The sequence below is a fragment of the Aotus nancymaae genome, unplaced genomic scaffold (assembly GCF_030222135.1).
Source record: "Aotus nancymaae isolate 86718 unplaced genomic scaffold, 86718_ANA_hifiasm-v0.15.2.pri h1tg000058l, whole genome shotgun sequence".
In the NCBI taxonomy this organism is placed as follows: domain Eukaryota; kingdom Metazoa; phylum Chordata; class Mammalia; order Primates; family Aotidae; genus Aotus; species Aotus nancymaae.
Genome location: NW_026988472.1, coordinates 45,854,390 through 45,875,760, shown reverse-complemented (window position 1 = coordinate 45,875,760; position 21,371 = coordinate 45,854,390).

Below are 21,371 nucleotides of genomic sequence, written 5' to 3'. Positions count from 1 at the left end.
GACAAGTACTCTAGTTTCCTCGGGCTGCCACAAACTGCATGGCTTAAAATAACAGAAGTTTATTGTCTCATAGTTCTGGAAGCGAAAAGTCTGAAATCAAGCTGTCTGTAGGGCCATGCTCCCTCCGAAACCTATAGGGAAAGATCCTTCTTGCTTATTTTGGCGTCTGGTGTTTGCCAGCAATCCACAGTATTCCTTACCTTGAAGATGCAGGACTCTAATCTCTGCCTCTGTTGTCACATGGCCATCCTCCCTCTATGTCTCTTTTCTCTTAAGAACAGAAGTCATATTGGATTAAGGACGCACCCTACTCCTGCTATGACCTCATCTTGACTAATCACATCTGCAATAACCTCATTTCCAAATGAGGTCAGTTTCTGAGGTCGTGGGGGTTAAGACTTCAACATATAATTTTGGAAGGATGCAGTTCAACTCATAACAACAACCATGGCTTTTCTTCTTTAGAAATGACTGAGAACTTCATGAAAGTCGAAAATGCCCTTGTGAATGGGAGAGTCATTTCTGACTACTGGAAGAATAAAGGCAATTTTCTTGTCAGCTATTAATAAAGCTATTATAACAATAGGGCCAGGTTTCCACTATCATTATCCTTGAACTTAAAGCCATAATAGTATCGATTATTTCCAAGGAGTACAAGGGAAGGTTACATAACTGTGTTCTCTTCATTTCTGCCCTTAACTGCTTTCAGGGAAAGGGGAATAGATAAAGCCCCAAGGCCTTACTCAGCAATCAGTGCAAGACATAGCAGTGTTTTGAACCTGAAGGAGACAACTCAGGGCTTCCTGTGCCAATGACTCAAAATGGAAAATGGTCTTTATAAATGTCCCTCCAGTGTGCAAAGGGTAGAGACTAGAATTTAAAATTCATTAGGTATTAGTAAGAAAAACCAAAGCAAACAAGAAATCTACTTATGACCATAGAACATTGCCATTGGGAAGCTGTTTATTGTTTGAGCCTTTTAAAATTTCTATTTTTTTTTTTTGGTGAGAAACATATTTCTAGGAGTAGAGAGAAAAGGCTCCTCTGTTTTGTGTACTCAGTCTTTCCCTCCTTTGAGATTGTCCCTGGACTATTTTAGGGATAGCTCCCCAGTTAGCTCAGTAATGATGACCCTGGAAGCTCAGAGATGATGAACAGCCATGTCTGGGTTTGTGAGAAAAGCTCCAAATGCAGTTGTTCAAGCCAGAAACCAGAGCCTTATTGTTGACTCTTCCCTCTCACCTCAACACCCAACCACTCATCAAGCAGTCTGCATTTGTCCTCCTAAATTCCTCTCCCACCCATCCCCCATCTCTGTGTCCATCATCATCAACACACCTTGTCCAAGATACCTGCATTGCTCACTGGCTTCCTGGTATCCACTGTTTCCTCCAATTCAGTTCCAGAAGCTAGAGTGAATCTTGTCAAAAGTGTGGCTTCTTCTGAATTAAGTTGACAATCTCAACTCCTGAACACAACCCACAGTCACTTTGTGGCCTTCCATTTGTGCATCCCTCTGGCCTCCACTCTAAGCACCCCCACCGCTTGTCTTTGGTTCATGCTAAGAACACACCAAACCCTCATCTCAGCACCTATACACATACGACTGCCCCAAGGCACCTCTGACTCCAGACTTCACCTAGCTAATTCTTGCTCACCCTACAGGGAGAAGTTAATTGTCACTGAGAGCAGCTTTCTTCTAACCTCCAAATCCCACACAGACGTCCCCCTTATACTATCTTCTTAGCATTTGCCACAAGTTTTGTTGGGTGAATGATAGAGAAATGAATAGTGTGGCTGCAACATGTGTCTTCAATTAGACTGTAGGCTCCAAAGATCAAGGAAGGTGACTTTCAGTCCATCACTCTGTCCCCAGTATTCATCACCATGCCTGATACACAATAAAGACTCTCAATAAATAGTTTTCAAGTGAATGAATGAATGAGCAAAGGTTCAGGTAGGCTTTTCTAGCTACATGCTAGGACAGATACGGTAAGGGCAGGTCACATTGTCAGATGTCTCACTGTAGCAGTCATGCATAAGGGAAGGGCTTCCGCATCTTCCATCATCCCCTTGCCCACTCGTGGTGGCAAACAATCTCGGGTGCCATGATGCTGATTCCGTGAGGCTCTGAGCCCGGGCAGGAATCATTTACATTCTTGCTGAATGTTGGGCTATAGTTCAGAGCACAACATAGACTAAGAAGAAGGCAAAGGACATTATCGTCAAATGGAAGAAGTGTGTAAATTGAGCGCAACTATGTAAAAATCACATGATGGTCCATAAACAAATGTGGGCATAACAGCGAGTCTGAATTCAGGCTCACGGAAAGCTGGCGGGGCTCGGTCAGCAGGTGCTAGTTAACTAGTTCTATGGCATCCTTCAAAGCAGAATTTCCCCAAGTTAATTCCACACATAAGTACTCCATTAAAAATGCTCCTGAAGTCAAACAGGTTTGGAAACAGCTTAATTACTACAGTATTTCTCATACACCTTGTGATCTCCAAAAGAGAACTATACTACACTGTGTCCCAAACTTGTTCGACCATGATTCCTTTTTTTGCAGGGCATCTCCTAGAACTAATATTCTCTCTCTCTCTTTGGAAATGCAGATTTGAAGGTGTGAGATAGATTTACCCAGCCAATTGAGCCCCTGAAAATATTCCCAGGTATGTAACGACAGTCACCATATTGACATGAATTGTTCTGTTTTTAAAACAGAAGGAAAAAAACAGCAATAATCTAGGCCATGTCCCTTGAGGCCTTTATATCAAGATGATTAGCTCCTTGAACTGGTTCTATTAGTTCTCTAGAGCCGACATATTGCTTCTGAAGAGAGATGTGACAGCAATGCAGATTATAAGTCAGAAGCGGTGAATAACAAAACTGTAAAAATGATAGGTTCTTCTTTGGTATAGGGTGAAGAGGTTAACATTCATTTCTAAAGCATGGTTAGCCATATAAAGGATAATTTTAGCACTTGACATAAACTGAAAACACACACAATCCTCCCATTTAGTGGGCTAACCTTGGCTGTGGCTGAATGAGCTCTCTAGTGACTTATTAGGGAATATAGTACTTTCAAAGATGTTAAATCCAGTGGGAATGACTGAAGCAATTAGTTTCCGATCTTGAGAGAACCTTTGGATCAGCAAACCCTATCTAACCAAGGTTGAGTACCTAGAGATGATATTGTTTACACTGGAAACCAATGTGAAACGTGTGGATGCATATATAATGTACACATATTGACACATGTAGAGAAGTATTCATATACGGATAGAGACGTTCATTATTGACTGCTTAGTAGATATAAAGAAATGAAGAGAGTAAAATTTAAAATAAGGAAAAGGGAAAATGAGAGCATGATGTAGTAATTTTTCTATTTCTATTTAATGTTTTTTTCCTAACATCCAGTTTATTGCGAAGTCACCAAAAAGCATCACTTCATCAAAACACACACACACACACACACACACACACACACACACGAAAAACATAACCTGCCAGCCAAAAAAAGCCCAGGACCAGGTGGATTCACAGCTGAATTCTATCAGAGGTGCAAAGAAGAAAAGACCTGGTACTGTTTCTACTAAAACTATTTCAAAAAATTGAAAAGGAGGGACTCCTCCCTAACTCATTCTGTGAAGCCAGCATCATTGTGATACCAAAACCTGGCAGAGATACAACAACAAAAAAAGACAGCTTCAGGCCAATATCCCTGATGAACATCGATGCAAAAATCCTCAACAGGCTGGGTGTGGTAGCCCACGCCTGTAATCCCAGCACTTTGGGAGTCTGAGGAGGGCAGATCACTTGAGGGCAACAGTTTAAGACCAACCTGGCCAACATGGTAAAATCCCCTCTTTATTAAAAATACAGAAATTAGCCGGGTGTGGTGGTGCATACTTTGTAATTCAGGTACTTGGGTGACTGAGGCATGAGAATCACTTGAACCCAGGAGGTAGAGCCTGCAGTGAGCCATGATCGTATCTCTGCACTCTATCCTGGGCAACAGAGCAAGACTTTGTCTCGAAAAAAAAAAAAAAAAAAGTCCTCAACAAAATACTGGCAAACTGAATCCAGCAGCACATCAAAAAACTAATCCACCACAATCAAGCAGGCTTCATCCCTGGGATGCAAGTTTGATTCAACATACTCAAATCAGTAGATATGATTCATCACATAAACAGATCTAAAGGCAAAAACCACATGATTGTCTCAATTGGTGCAGAGAAAAGCCTTTGATAAAATCCAACATTCCTTCATGTTAAAAATTTTCAATAAAACAGGTATTGAAGGAAGATACCTCAAAATAATAAGAGCCATGTATGACAAACCCATAGCCAATATCATATCGAATGGGCAAAAGCTGGAAGCATTCCCCTTGAAAACAGGAAAGACAAAATCTGCATCATTCCCTGAGAAGCATTTCTTTTCCTGGCTCAGCCCTTAGGCTAAAAAGAGGTCAACAGTGAACAGATCTGTGGTCTGTGGTGGGAAGGAGAAGAGAAGAAAGAATTGGGAAGGAAGTAGGTACGCTTGCAGGACAGGGAAGAAACAAGGCCTTGTGAGTGGGGAAAGATGCAGGTAGGAGCCAGTGGAGGGAAGGGATTTGTCTTTTGAGGCATCTTCTATCTCACATCAGCTTCTCTTTGAGGCAGTGTTTTTCAAACTTGGCCTATATCACTAAAGGGCTTGTTAAAACGTAGTCTGGGGCATGTCTCACAGGTGTGCATCTCCAATGAGTTCCCAGATGGTTCTGATGCTGCTGATTGGGGAGCACACTTTGAGAATCACCGGTCTAAGCATCCCCTGAGTGCACTGCGCAAAATCAACAATTTCTACCTCCACCTTAGACATCACTTTGCTCCTGTATCATTGCACTTCTTTGTTTTATCTCGGTCATAGTAGATTGATCTCCTTCCTCTGTAAATTCTATAGGGGACTGTAGGGGACTGAAGGCTGTAAATTCCTGGAAGGCAGAGACCACAGTTTACTCATGTCTGTGTCCTCCAGAGCACCAAGTACAGTACGTATTAGCAGTTGTTTAATCAATGTTTGTGGAATAAAATTCTAGAAAGTGATCTAATAAATGTGTATTATATAACTGATGCATACACTAACCTTTCTAGAGATTTACACGGTTTGTTTACTGATGGCAATAGTTTAAAAGCAAACAAACGCATTTCTAATGATATCCATTTAAGCAATGCACCAGATCTGTTGAGGGGATATAGTTTGGGCAAAGCCATGCTGACCAGTTCTTAAACCACAATAGTGGTTTCTTCTGGCTTTCCTGTTCCTCTGACTTAGGACAGCTTTGCATATCTCCCGAGCCTCCAACAGCCCGAAGTTTCCAGTTAGCCACTAATCTGAACACAGGATCATCATGTTCTGATCACAGAATATGAAACATTACAAAAGGAAGGCTCATTTAATTTTCACATGTACACAGTCCAAAGATAAGGTGTGGCTCCTTATTCACATTACTCTGTGAACCAAAAATGAGCATAGGGAGCCACACCAGATGGAAGTGGCTCCCTACCTGCATTACTTTGTGAACCCAAAATATCTGAGACAGGACTCAGTCAATTTAGAGAGTTTATTTTGCCAAGGTTAAAGACACACCTATAAAACAGCCTCAAGACGGCCTGACAACATGTGCCCAAGGCAGTTTGGGGACAGCTTGGTTCTATACGTTTTAGGAAGACATGAGCCATCAATCAATATATATATGATGTATATTGGTTTGGTCCAAAAAAACTGGACAACTTGAAGCGGGGAGGGGGCTTCCAGGTCATAGGTAGATAAGATACAAAAAATTGCATTCTTTTGGGTCTCTGATTAGTCTTTCGCTGAATATACAATTCACATGGGAGGGGAGTTTGAGATCAGCCTGGCAAACATGGCAAAACCCCATCTCTACTGAAATACAAAAATTAGCTGGGCGTAGTGGTGGGTGCTATAATCCCAGCTACTTGGGAGGCTGAGGCAGGAGGATTGCTTGAACTTGGGAGGCGGAGGTTGCAGTGAATTGGGATTGCCCCACTACACTCCAGCCTGGGCAACAGAGCAAGACTCTGTCTCAAAAAAAATAAAATTATAATCGTTTTGACTGTAAAATATAATTTCCATAAACCCTTTTATGTAAGGAGTGGGTTAACACTCCAAGAAAAGCTTGTTAATCTGACATAGGGGTCTGTATGCTGGTCTTGCATCAGTGTACCTTTGATATTAATGGTTAATTTACAGAGAAACTAAACTAATTGTATCTCTCAAAACTGGCCCTTACAGTCTCTTACACCCACCTTTTCTGGGATAGTCCCTGGGCCTTGAGGAGTTGAATAGTTTTAATTTCTGGCCCAGTGCCTCACAAACACAGCTTACTTTGCTGGGCATCTTCTACCAGGTCTGAAGATGAGGTTTTAACTGCTGTCAGTGTTTAAGGTTTAGCAGGACTTGGTGTCCTTTTTAGACCCAGGAGTCAAAGTCCTGTAACTTAATGGCACAAAGATTTTAAGAGCAAAATACAGAAAGTTACATGGATGTGATAACCCTAATTTAAAAATAAATTTTCAAATCTCAGTTTTTTCTAAGCAAATCAAAACTTAGTAACAATGGCATAGGAATTATTTCCATGCAGTGTAAAATTTGTTTGTTAGACCAGTTACCAAACGGCAAAAGAAAAGACTGCAGTGCAATTGCTTTTCCCTATGGGTGTCCATTTAGATAATCTGCAAGTCAAACAAATGAAAAGGGTACTTCAATTAATTAGACATAGGAAGAGTATTTCTTGGGTAATAAGTGAAAATTTTTGGATTCATAGAACAATTTAAAGCCAAGAGCACAGAATGTTATGATGGAAGAAAATATTTCTGTTAGGCCTTTAAGATAAAACATTTTTAGCATCAGACTTCAACAAACAGTTAGAACCTAAGGGGAAAAAATCTTACAGGGGCTGAAAATGAGTTGAAGGATAGAGTTATTATTTCAGGACTTTTAAAAAGGGAGAGAAAGCTGAAAACAGTGAGACACAATAAAGTTGAACTTTGGGTTAAGGAAATTAAAATCTCACGTAATTTTATTAAGAATAAATCAATACTTTAAGAAAATTCCATTGTTCTACCCAATTCTTTAGTATATAAGTGCTTTTTAAATATTAAAGCCCAATCTCTAGAAAGACCATCATAAATAATTTCCCTTTAATTATAGGCAACTTGATCTTAAGAAGCTTTTTTTTTCTATAATTTCTCTTTTTACAAACCTTATTGCAATGTACACAGACCATTCATGACACGCTTGGACTTTATGGTTTGTCCTGAACATCCCTCTTTCCTAAACAACCAGTCATTTTATTCTAGGACAAAAATTTACCATACAAGGTTCTTTCTCATATAAAATTATTTTGCTTTTAACCTTTCTTGCCAAAAATACCTCTTTATAACTTTTTTTACATTGCTTTTATTTACTGGTTACCTTTACCTTGTCTTATAAATAACTTTTAAATAATCTTTGAATTAGACATAAATTACTTTCTTTTAAGTGAGAACACACTTCTGTTTTTTAGAAAAAATGTTTTCCTATCATTTAAAAAAAAATTGGAGGCTGGGCGAGGTGGCTCACACCTGTAATCCCAGCACTTTGGGAGGCTGAGGTGGGTGGATCACCTGAGGTCGGGAGCTTGAGACCAGCCTGACCAACATGGTGAAAACCTGTTTCTACTAAAAATATAAAAATTAGCTGGGCGTAGGGGTACATGCCTGTAATTCCAGCTACTCAGGAGGCTGAGGCAGGAGAATTGCTTGAACCCAGGAGGTGGAGGTTGCAGTGAGCCAAGATCACTCCACTGCACTCCAGCCTGGGTGACGCAGTGACACTCCATCTCAAAAAAAAAAGAAATAAAATTGGAAATGATCCATTCAGTGAGTATTATTTAACTTTAGATTTTAAATTCTTAAGTTTATTTATAAGCATTTATTTCATTACATTTACCTAACTAACTTTTAAAATAGTTTACCCAGATTACTTATAAAAACTGTGATAGTTATCATTTAAAGTTATTTCCTTGTTAACCATTTTGTTACCTGTGAATTTCAGGTTTTCCTAAGTAAGAACCTTAAGGTTAGAGAAATGGTTTTTTTGGTGTGTGTAGTTTCTTTTGCCAATAACTCAGGATTTAGCTGTTTTCATTAATCGAACAATATTAGATACTTTATTTATCAAATTTTACATAAAGATAGTTTTCCTTTGGGCTGCATTCATAGCTTTACAACCCTTATGCCAAATTTTGACATGCAGCAGAGATAAAATATAAAACCACTTTACCAATAAATCTAAACTATAATGTATGTTGACAATTCTGAAGCCATTTCTAATTCTATTTGATGAATACCTTCAAAATCATCTTATTTATTAAAAATTTACTTAAGTCATATAAACTGAAAAAAGCGTTTGACTTGAAGTCTCTATTTTTTTCTGATAGTTTGATTTTGGTTGGGTGCAGTGGCTTGTGCCTGTGATCCCAGCACTTTGGGAGGCCAAGGTGGGCAGATCACTTGAGGTCAGGAGTTCGAGACCAGCCTAGCCAACATGGTGAAACCCCGTCTCTACTAAAAATGCAAAAATTAGCTGCGCATGGTGGCACACGTCTGTAATCCCAGCTACTTGGGGGGCAGAGGCACAAAAATCACCTGAACCCAGGAGGTAGAGGTTGCAGTGAGCCGAGACTACGCCACTGCACTGTAGCCTGGTTGACAGAGAAAGACTCTTGTCTCAAAAAAATTTAAAAAAAGTATTTAAGTGCTTTTTTTAAGCCAATTAAGTAGAGTTTGTTTATACATTTTTAGTATTGAAACATTATATACATGACACATAAATACACAGATCTTACAGATTCATAAGACCTCTTTTTTTCCTATTTTAGACTTCCAATTCCTTGATGACCCATTATTACCCTAGGTAGCTGTCAGCTAGAGTCCTAAATTTGCATATCAAAGGAACAACTCTTAGGTGCAAAATCAGATATCAAAATTTATATCTCAAGGTACAGAGAGTCTGGCGGTGCTAGGAGATTAAAGACGAATGCCAAATCGAACATAAATTTATAGAAATCTATCATAGGATTGTATAAGGAGACTACTTTTATTTAGATAGGTAGTTCTATTAAATAAATGTAGTCTCTATGTTTTAACTGGATCTCTGAGCTCTGGGCAGAGCCCACACTGAATCCTGGGTCTCCAAAAAGAGAGAATTAGTATGGGGTTAGACCATGAGATGTTTTTACAGTGCTCTTTTTTTTTTTTTAAATAAAGACATTTTTCTGTCTAAACTACACTCTTCCTTACTTTAAACACCCAAGATAAACCTCTGTTACAATAACTATTTTAGTAAAAAAAGAAAGAAAGAAAAAAATCAGGTAATACAATAAAAAAGCAAGCCGTTTAAGATCTGAGATGAACTTGTTTGTTTACACTCTCAGTGTTCCATAAGGAAAAACAGAGGTTTCTCCCCAAAAGGGAGTCTGGCACTGTCTCTGTTTTCTTTAAGGAATCTCATGCTATTTAGAAACTGTATTAGGTCCCTCACGCAGCAGAGGGTGGCAGAAGAAAAGTAGAGACAGCAGAAGTAAATAGCAAAAACACAATTCAGTCTACTGAGAAAACAAACTTTTGCTCAAAAAAAACCCAAGATCCTAGGAGAGAAAAAAAAAAAACATAACGACCTTTTAAAATGTGCACACACACACACATCTTGGCTATTGGCTTTTAATTAAGGTGAGTTTTAATTATTGAGCTCCATTAAAAGAAAACTTTAAAATCTTATTACCATATTTTAACTAGGATAAATTGCTGATATTTCAAAAGTAACACAAATACCAAACCAGAAAGGGCTTTAGAAACCAAACCCAGGCTGTCTTGGTGAAAAAAGAAAAAAACTGAGGGCAGAACCTTAGCTATGGAACTACCGCTCTGAGCGACAGCCATTGTTCTTTCAGTTTGGCTTGGCTAACAAAAGGCGGCTTTATTATGTAAATAGAGCCCTCCAGGTAGTCGAAATCAAAAACCTTTCTCTTTTTTCCCCTTTTGCTGCTCTGTTTCTCTTTCTCCTTGCTTTTTTTGTTTCAGTTGTGGAATTTAGCCTATTCAGTCTTGTTCCCCATAATTTGGAACGTTCCTTCAGATTTCATTAAGTTGGATAGAGTTGGTCAAACTCAATGAGAAAAAGACCAAAACAATAACCAAAACAGAAAAACAAACAAACAAAAGAAAACGAACAAAAAACAGCTAAACAAAACAATCGCACAATATATAGGTTGGTGCAAAAGTAATTGTCGTTTTTGCCATTAAAAGTAATGCAAACCCGCAATTACTTTTGCATCAACCTAATATATTATTACCGAGCACTCTAATGGTAAGGATAAATTAAAACCAGCTTATTGTTAATCTTAACTTTAGCCAAGAAAAAAAAAACCCAATTCAGCTACTTACCTAGGAGTAGGGCTCAGGCTGAAGACCGCTCTCCACCATCTTTGAAGCAGGAAAAAACTCAAACTTGCCTTCCCTTGGAAGTCAGCTGAAATTCCAGAAAGAAGTTACCTGCACTCGTCATCACGGAAGCAGGGAAACTTGCCTTCCTTGTTGGAAGCAAGTGAAACTCCAGAAAAGGAGTTATACAGCAAAATAAACTTTAGATCTCAACCAAATTTGAGATGATCAGGGATTCTCTTGGTCGGGGGTGGGGGTGTCGCCCACGCCTCAGCCAATTGTCCTATTGGCTAAAGATAGCTCAAGCTGGTACCAAGCACCAGTAGGAGATTTGTTCAAAGGTCAGGGGTACCTCCACTTGGAAGCCCTTCGTGGTTACCAATTTGTGAATCCAAAACATCTGAGACAGGCCTCAGTCAATTTAGAAAGTTTATTTGGCAAAGGCTGAGGATGCACCCATGATACAGCCTCAAGGGGTCCTGGCTACATGTGCCCAAGGCCCAGGGTGGTGGGGGCACAGGTTGGTTTTATACATTTTAGGGAGACATGAGACATTAATCAGTATGTGTAAGATGTGCATTGGTTCAGTCCAGAGAGGCAGGACAACTCGAAGCAGGAGAGGGGGCTTCCGCATCATAGGTAGATAAGAGACATTTGTTGCATTCTTTTGGGCCTCTGATAGCCTTTCACTGAATATACAATTCACATGGGAGGAGGGTAGAGAAATAGACACTTGTGCCTTAGTCTAGCTTAGTGAAACAACAGGGTAGAGGAAGCAATCAGATATGCATTTGTCTTACGTGACATTGAGCTCTGTCTGTCCTTTGTCCACAAGGATTTTCTTTGTGGGCAAATTGCGAGGGAGGTATGTCCTTTTTTTTTTTTTTTAATCTTTGTAGCTATATTATTTAGGAATAAAATGGGAGGCAGGTTTGCTTGAGGAACTTCCCAGCTTGACTTCCCTTTAGCTTAATGATTTGGGGGACCCAAGACTTATTTTCCTTTCACAACTCCCACTGGTATATTTAAGGGGGAATTTTTTTGTGCCTACAGCATTGTTGGTGGAATATGGAGCCACAGCAAGGGATGGGCCCAGCTGGGATTTATCACCGGGGGGCTTGGACTCTTTCTCATGCGTCAGCACCAATCACTGCCAATAGGGGGCAGCAACAATTTGTCTATAGCCTTTAGGCTTTGGTTTTCGACTCGTGGAGCTCAGGCTGTGGAATCTCCATTGTTTTTTCTCTGAAACCTGGCTTCTCATCTGTCTGCGGACTCAAGTCCTCCTCCTGCCAATATTACCCAGTCACAAAACAAATGCGTTGAACCTGAGAGAACTGGTGAGCAGATAGATCTGTAAATCAGAGAATGGGCTCTCATAAAAGGAGCAGTTTGGGAGAACCTAATCCTTCACAGTTTGTCTGGCAATTTCTAGATTCAATCAATTGAGGCCTTAACCGGTAAACTCAAGTGAAAATCTTTTATTGGCTCCTGGTGATGTCACTCCTGGTGAGTGTGGGAGAACTGGTTTTCTAGGTGTGGAGATTCTTTAATCTCTGAAACACCCATTAGGAAACGCCCTGAGGCCTTTCACTTTCTGTGGTGCCAGGACCTCTCATGTAACTGGATACAATGCTTTTCCCAAACAGACTATACACAACAGGAAACTCAAAAACTAGAGACGCAAAGTGGGAATAAGGGAAATAAACTGTAGGAGTAGTGGTTCTTGACCTCTGCTGCACACGGGAATCGCCTGGAAGCTTCAATCGGCAAGGACCAATGCTCCCCTCCTCTGCCCCCGAGATTTGGATGAACTGGTCTGGATGCAACTGGGGCAGCTGGAGTTTTGAAAGGCCCCCAGGTGGTTCCCATGTGCAGCCGAGACTGAGAACCATTGTCAGATGTGCAGTCTTTGGTCCTCATGCCCACTAACTACTTTAGATTTCTTATGCTTTGAGCACATTTAAAATAAAATCCCGAACTTAATAAAACAAAGTTAGCACACAGAGAAATAGGAACCTGATTAAAATAGAACATAAAGCCAATTTGGTTTTGTTTTAAATCTTCAATTGCCACCATTAATTCTGCTCCCAAAGGCCAATAATGCTAGCCTGCTGTTTGCATTGTTCACTTTTGAACGAAGCACTTGTGTCTGCTGACCTTCAAACACTTCCAGGTTGTGTAAGAGGAAGCCATGTGGCACTTTGACTTTTGCGTGACCTGGCAATTTGTTTACACCAAATCCCTTTAACCCTCTGCAGCTGACAGTGGAGAATACAGTGTCTTCATATGCTGCCTAAGCTCTAGGTGGAAGATGATTTAGGTCAAGTTGGCAGTGACTCAGGTGATCCCCCAGGAAACTACACTTCCACAGCCAAAAGGTGGCTATCCATCACCTTAGGCATGACGGTGTCAGTGGTGAACCTGCTATTAAGTCCCATAACTCTCTTGGTTAGTTAAAGTAATTGTACCTGACAAGGGTAGGCAGAATTGGAGGGGTGTAGAATGGTTTTGAGGGTGCAGTGGAAAAATCAGTTTTGGAGTATGACAAGCCAGCCTCAACACTCAATCACTCTTACCAACTGTGAGATCTTAGGTGGGTTTATCAATGGCTGTGAGCTTGACTTGCCCATCTATACTATAAAGGAATGAAAGCCACTTCAGGTGGTTTTTCTTGAATAAATGGAATAAACTTGTCATGTGCTGGGAAATGTTTAACAACTGCTTCTCAAGGTGGTAGGGGCAGCCCTGATTTGGAGTATTTCCATGGTGTAAATATTTTTACCATGGCGGATCTCAAGACACCGATGTGACAGCACTGAATGTGGAATTGGGAAGAGATACACGCCATCTGGGATAAACCATCTTCTAGCACCTACCTAGAATGCAGCAGGCACTCAGGATGTTATCCCCTGCCCTTCCCCCTTATAGGAGCATCTATGCTGACAGAGACCTTTGCCATTATTAAAGCATTTTTACAAACACTATCTCATTACATTCGCAGGTGAGATGGACAGAGCGGGTCTTATTTCTGTGTTTTACAGATGAGAAGTCTCAGGCTCAGAGAGACTGGATAAAATTACTCAGGGGCACACAGCAAGTAATCTACAAATTGGGCATGGTAGGCGGAGTAGCAGCTCTCAAAACGTGTCTACCTCCTAATCCCTGGAACCTATGAATATTTGGTTACACGGCAAAAAGGAATTTTGGCTGCAGATGGTATTAATACCGCTAGTCAGCTGACCTCCAAGTAGCGAGCGTGTCCTGGATTATCCAGGTGGGCCTAGTATAGTGACAAGGGCCCTTAAAAGTGGAAGAGGGCAGCTCAAGAGGAGAGTCAGGGGGAAATGTGACTATGCAGGACTGGTCAGAGAGACGTGACATTGCCAGCTTTGAAGACGGAGGACGGGGCACAAGTGAAGGAATCCCGAAGGCCTCTAGAAGCTGGAAAGGCAGGGAAGCAGCTTCTCCTCAAGAACCTCCAGGAAAAGACATAGCCTGCCAAGAACCTTGATTTTGGGCCCATGAGACTTCTGACCTCCAGAACTTTAAGATGACCAATGTATGTTGTTTAAGCTGCTAGATCTGTGGTCCATTTGCTACCGCAGGGATAGGAAACGAATCCAGCATGACTGGCAATCAGGTCTCCTCATCGCTCAAATCTCAGCTCAAATTTCACCTCCTGAGGGAGCCACGTTTTTCCTGCCCTTTCTAGGCCTCTGGTTTCTCCTGAGTTCTCATAATACCTGGCTTTAGCACTCACCAGATGGTTATGAATCTTTGCATACCTGCTGGTCTTCTCCCTAATCCCAAAGTGGCAAGAATATTCTTTTTACTTTGCATTACTTTCCACTAGCACAGCTCCTTCCCCAAGACCACAGCATAATAACTGCATTCAGAATGTGTGAGTATGAAAATAGATGAATGAATGAATGGGAGCTGACATTAGCAACAGTACTGCACCCCAGCACCACCAGGAATCACGACTCTGAGTTGTCACTGTTGCAGAGCAATTAAAACCATCTCTTGATGATATCCTGAGCTACCTACCCTCTTCCCGCAGGAAAGATCAAGACTTCCCGTCTTCTCACTGGGCCAAAGAACCTTTTCCTCCGGAAACCAGCGTGCATCTGTTAGCTTCTTTTGTCTTTTGCAGGAAAAGGAGGATTCTGGCTCCAGACTGAAGAGGGACAGGCGTGGTGTGTGGGTTCACAGAGCCCCAGACTCCAGACTCTGATGCCAGCATCTTTGTCTCAGCAAAGCTCATAAGTGGATTTGGGTCCTTAAGGCAGTCACTGATTTACTGTTCTCATTTATCGAGTGTGAGAAATACTAACTCTGTGCTTTGATTACTTCTAAGACCTATGAAAAAGGAACAAAGGCAGCCTTTGAATACTGACACATAATACACTGAAAGCAGACATGACCACGTGCTACAAAGAGTCAGGGCTACGTAAGAAAGTTCACATCGGCATGGGAAGTGAAAGTGAGCCACGTCACTATGCCTGTCACGTGACAGCTGTGGGGAGCGGAGCAACTCACTGAGCCTTTTCCCTCGCGTGTAAGATGGGGATAATGATAGCTCCCATTCACTGACCACTTCCAAATTGCCTGACCCTGTTCTAAGCCTTCACTGTCATCCTGATTTTATAGTTAGACAGCTTGTCAGTTTCAGAAGCAGAACTGGCTACACAGTTGGCAACTCCAGTGCCCTGGTTCAAAAATGGTTAAGAATTTCAAGATGGTGGCAGCAGAGCAATAAACCAAGCCTGGAGCCCTCCTTAGCGTGGCTCCTATGTGACTGCACAGGCTGCATACCCTGAGCAGAATTAGTATAAAAATCCCGCAGCCTGACTCCAGAACCTTCCATCTTAACATCTATGCCACAAGGGCTGTCTCCTAAGGTGGCCGTGAGGTTGGAAGTGAGACTAAGGCGTTCCTGGCAGAGGGCACAGCGTGAGTGACCAGGCGTAGACAGAAAGATGAGGAAGTAATGACAAACTCTCATGGCTAAAGCTTTGGTGACCTGAAGGAAAGAGAAATATGCTGGTAGGAAGTACTGACTGCAAATTGTGCCCTCCCTGAAGGCCAACACAAGGCCCTTTTACTATATAGGCGGCTGGTGGTGAGGAGCGCTGGAAGGTTTAGAACAGGGGGTGGCAGGGGCACAGTCAGGGAACTGCTCGTAGGGGAAGTGTGAAGCAGAGCAGCCTGGGGCATGGGCACCCCCGCTAGAGGAGGCCATTATAGCCACACTTCAGGGGTTTTATGAGAGGCTCAGAGAGTAGAGGAAGGAAATAGGGAAGTGAAGGACTTCAAGGCAAGTAGAAATTATAACTTTGGAACACAATCTGGAAACAGGGAACTGGGGAAAAGGAAAAGCTTCTGATGTCTGCTGGCCTGGCCTTTTGTTTGGAGGCCGTCAGGCCCGTATGGGCTGTCATCACGTACGCAGACTGCCTTTGGACACACAGAAAATAGGGTACGTATCTTCCGGAAGTAGAAACTCTTTGAGCAAAAGAAATCGATTTAAATTCCTGAAAAGAACAGCTGTTACTGGCTATAAACTTAGTCATTTCTCAATTTGGGTTTTTCCACCAAAAATATTTCCTTCCAATTTTCAGAGGCATAATCAGTTCTATGATTATGTTGCTTGCACATAATTAGATCACACAGCAATAATAATAATAACTGTAAACTCTGGGGGAAACAGTGCAATTAAAACGAAACAAAACTAGAAAGAAAAAAAATCTCCCAAACCTCTCCCAGATTCTTCTCTCAAACTTGGTAGGGGCCCCAGGAGTGGGGCACTTCAAGCCCAGTGAAGAAATCAACATATTTTCCACCAAAATATATTTCTTTGACATATTTTGAGACGGCTGTTCAGAGGGCTTGCAAAGAGAAGCAGCCCTGGGAAGCTGTCTCAGGTGGCGAAGATTTGCATCTGCAGAGAAAATGTACATTGATGCAGCCAGGCTTTCTCTGAGGCTCTCTTGTCCATATCTAGGAAAAATTAACTGAGAGTCTGACACCTTTAAAGGTCTGAAAGAAACATTTACCATCTATTCTGTCTGAGAGCTGTTACCTCTGAGGTTTCTCCTAGGTAACAAGAACACCTTTGTAAGCCAGGCCTCCTCTTCTCCCTCTGCCATAATCTTTTTGCCAAGATCCAAGCCCCCAGTCTTTCTGTAACCTCAACGTGGTATGTAGGCTTCTGTACCCCATTGCAGGGGTTAGTATTCACTCTATGGTTCTCCTGTGTGTGCACATTAATAGATTTGTATGTCTTTGCTCCAATTAATCTGCCTTTTTATTATTATTATTATTATTATTTTCGAGATGGAGTCTTGCTCTGTTGCCCAGGTTGGAGTGCAGTGATCTGATCTCGGCTCTCTGCAAACTCTGCCTCTCAGGTTCCAGCAATTCTCCTGCCTCAGCCTCCCGAGTAACTGGGATTACAAGTACACGCCACCACGCTCGACTAATTTTTGTGTTTTTAGTAGAGACGGGGTTTCACCATGTTGGCCAGGCTGGTCTCGAATGCCTGACCTCATGATCTGCTCACCTTGGCCTCCCAAAGTGCTGGGATTACAGGCGTGAGCCACCGTGCCCCGCCTATTATATATTTTTTAATGCTCTCTCTCAGCAGAGTCAAGAGGATGAGTTATCGGTGTGTGGGGCATACTGAGTTTATGGGGGCTGTGGAATATCTAAGAAGAAATGACTACTAGGCTGTTGCATATGTGGTTGTTTATTTTATTTTAGATCCAAAGCCTCACTCTGTCACCTAGGCTGGAGTTCAGTAGCAAGATCTTTTTTTTTTTTTTTTTTTTTTGAGACAGTCTTAACTCTATTGTCCAGGCGGGAGTGCAGTGGCACCATCACAGCTCACTGTAACCTTGAACTCCTGGGCTCAAGCAACCCTTCCACCTCAGCCTCCTGAGAGCTAAGATGACAGGCAGCTACCACCACACCTAACTTTTTTAAAAAAATGTTTTAAGCATATACCACCGTAACTAAAACTTGGGCGTGTGCCACCACACCTAATATTTTAAAAAATGTTTTTGTAGAGACAGTGGTCTCGTTATGTTGCCCAGGCTGGTCTTGAACTGCTGGCCTTCTGGACCTTCTGGCCTCAAGCAATTCCCCAGCCTCAGCCTCCCAAAGTGCTCAGATTATACCTAGTGCGCCCAGCCTACTAATCTGCCTTTTTTGAGCTGATTTTTCAGTGAACCTTCAGAGGGCGAAGGGGAGGTTTTCCCTTGGCTGCTACTCTGGATTTAAATCCTAGCTCCCACTTCCCAACAATGTGACTTTGGGCAAGTCAGGTAACCTGGGTCTCTTCTATAACGTGAGGGAACCACTCCAGACTTACCTCAACCATACCACATTGCCTTCTGAACTTTAAATCAGAAATGTTTAGGCTGCTCCTCGGCATGCAGTAAGCAGCCCATAAATGTCAGATATTAACATAATCTCCAGATTTTCTACAATGATTCTCAAATGACATTTAAGATCAGAAACATCTATGTAATTATCATATTCCTATCATTGTTACGTATTCCTTCTTTCCCAATAAAGAATGAAGTTCATGAGGTTGGGTCAAGCCTTATGAAAACCCTAGAGGCGTAGGCAGAGGGGTTCAAAGGCTCTTCCTCTCATATGGGCCAGTAATAAACAGGGTCTCTAACAGAACAGCGGAAACCTGACTTGAGCAAGTTCATGAGGGAGGGGAAGCTGACGCCCACATCAGCACCTGTTTTCGAAGAGGAGCTGTCTTGGCCTAGAGGCGTGGTTCACGCCTGTAATCTCAGTACTTTGGGAGGCCGAAGTGGAAGAATTGCTTGAGCCCAAGAGTTCAGGTCTAGCCTGGGCAACATCATGAGACCCTGTCTCTAGAAAAAATTAAAAAATTAGCCAGGCATGGTGGTGTGCGCCTGTGATCCCAGCTACTTGGGAGGCTGAGATGGGAAGATCGAGTGAGCTACGATCGCACCACTGCACTCCAGCCTGGGCAACAGAGCAAGACGCTGTCTTAAAAAATCAATGAAGAGGAGCTCTCCAGATTAACAACAACATCCCCAGTTTTCATGATTCAGCTGCCCCATATGGTTCTCATCACTCAAGGAGCATTATTTATGGAGGGCCATTGTTGCTGTCCTGGAGATACAGAGAGAAATAGGGCCCAGGCCTACCACTGAGGAGATCCAGCCTGACAGAGAGAGGAGACAGAGAACACACAAGTGGGGTCAGACGCAGTGACTGACACCTGTAATTCCAGCACTTTGGGAGGCCGATGTGGGTGGATCAGCAGAGGTCAGGACTTTGAGACCAGCCTGGCCAATATGGTGAAACCCTGTCACTACTAAAAACACAAAAATTAGCCAGGTGTGGTGGTGCACACCTGTCATCCCAGTTACTCGGGAGGCTGAGGCTAGAGAATTGCTTGACCCCAGGAGGCAGAGTTTGCAGTGAGCCGGGATCGTGCCACTGCACTTTAGCCTGGGCGACAGAGAGAGACTCCATCTCTCAATAAATTTTAAAAAGAGAACACACAAGTGGCAGCAATCGGGACAAATGTCACTGCAAAAGACCTTCCAAGGGGGGTTGGGGAGTGAGGACCACATTTTGCCTCAGGGTGACAAAGAAGTTTCACACAGTGGGCCACCACTTAAGCCTCTACAATGACTGACAGGAAACTTTCCCGGGTGTTGGTGATCTGTATCTTGATGTGGGGTGTGGTTATGCATGGGTACATGGTCGTCTAATACTCATTGAGGCATATGAATTCATTTTATTTCAAGTTAATTAAATCTCAGTCAGGTTGATAAGTCCGAAATGTCATGTTAGCACTTAGTGGGCCCTCGGGAGCTGTCTGCAGAATGAGACCAGGAGGAGTGTGGAGGGTGGTAGCACTGGCGCTTGCTTTCTGCCTCTCCAGGAGCTGGCTCCACGCGGCTCCCGGCTCTGAATCCTGCTTTTGGGTGGCCACAGGGAGAAGACAAGGCTGAAGCCAGCCTCCACAGGAAAGGGTCCCCTAGCAAGGCCCCGCAGGGCCTCAGGGAGTTCAGAGGGAGGCTTGCTTTTGCTTGCTTGTCTGAACACAGGCCCACCTTGAGTGAACACAGGCCCCACCTTGACTAAACACAGGCTTCCTGCTGGGCGGGCCAGCTCTGAGCCCTGCAGGCCGCGTTATCATGCTGGTGGCTCCCATCTGCTCTTAGTGTCCACATCTCCACCGGGTTGAGCTCTCAGCCGCCTCCACCTAAGCTGCTCTCTTCTGAAACTTCCTTCTTCCTCTGCCTCCCCTACTTCCCCTTACCCCCTCCTCAGCCTTCCCATTCTCTCTCTCGTAGGGCAGAGGACCCAGTTGGGGCAGGGCTGACAGGAGCCCCTAAAAGGAGGACTTAGAGGCCTGAGACTTGCTGAGGTGTGTGTGTGTGTGTGTGTGTGTGTGTGTCTATGTTTGGGAGAATTTGGATAAAGAGGCCAGGTGCAGTGGCTCTCACCTGTAATCCCAGCACTTTGGGAAGCGGACATGGGCAGATCACTTGAGTTCACGAGTTCAAAATCAGCCTTGCCAACGTGGTGAAACCCCGTCTCTACTAAAAATACAAAAATTAACTGGGTGTGGTGGCATGCACCTGTAATCCCAGCTACTCAGGAATCTGAGGCACGAGAATCGCTTGAACCTGGGAGGCAGCGGTTGCAGTGAGCCAAGATCATGCCACTGCACTCCAGCCTGGGGGATAGGGCAAGACTCGGTCTCAAAAAAAAAAAAAAGAGAGAGAGAGAGACAGCTGAAGTAGTAATGTGCCTGTGAGAGCGCCTAAGTTGTCACTCTCGGGGTAGCCTTGTCAGATGAAATACAGGAGGCCCAGTTAAATTGGAATTTCACAGAAATAAAATAATTTTTATGGTCTCAAATATTGCATGGGACATGTTCATACTAAAAACTATTTGTTATTTCCTGAAATTCCCATTTAGATTTGAAGGCATCTTCTATTTTTATTGGCTGAATCTGGCGACCATCCCTCCGGGCGTGATGGCGGGAAGAGGGAGAGAAGACAGATGTTCCCTGTTATCTCCCTGAGCCCCGCGTGGCCCTCTCAGGGAAGCACGAGCCAGGGTCAAGTCCATCTCATCCTCCTTCACCAGGGGCAGCAGAAGCCAGGCCGCTAGTGGCAGTCACTTCAGTGAAAGTAGAGCAGGCAGATGGCAGCGTGTGAGGCTTTTCTGCTCTGCTTCTGTAGAAGCGATTATCCAGTAACTAGTGGGGATTGGGCAGTTGGCAGATGCCTCCCGTGCTACAAAGCCACACAAGGCAGGCGAATATGGGCACAGATAAGAGGCTGAGAGGGGAGGTAGGATGTCACCCCTGCCCTCGCCAGCCTCACCTGTTTTCCCAGGCGTCCCCCATCCACTACCCACGTGGATCCTCCCTCGAAGAGCCCCCATTCAGGGCCCCATTGGCACTTCACTCTTGAGGGAGGCCTAGGAGAAGCCAGCGGAAAGTTACTTCCACATAAACGGTCAGACAGACGGATGATGAAACCACAGGAAACCACAGCTCCTCCCCTGCCGAGGCACCAGGCCAGAAGCCAACCTGTTGGGCTTGGGACCCTTTCCGGCCTTGCTAGGGGCTCAGAGACCCTAGGGAAGTCCGTTACCGTGTGTCTCAGGTCTTCACTTATGGATGGGATGCTAGCTGCCCTCTCACGCCCACACAGGGCTGTGGGGAGGCAAGGGTGAGCTAGCAGATGCAAAATAATGGCAAAATTAAGAAACCAAGTACCTGTCCAAATGTACACTTTCATAGTGGTTCAATCTGGCCACACGTGCTTCTACTTGGAGAAACCCCACACATGAATATTCAGGCGCATT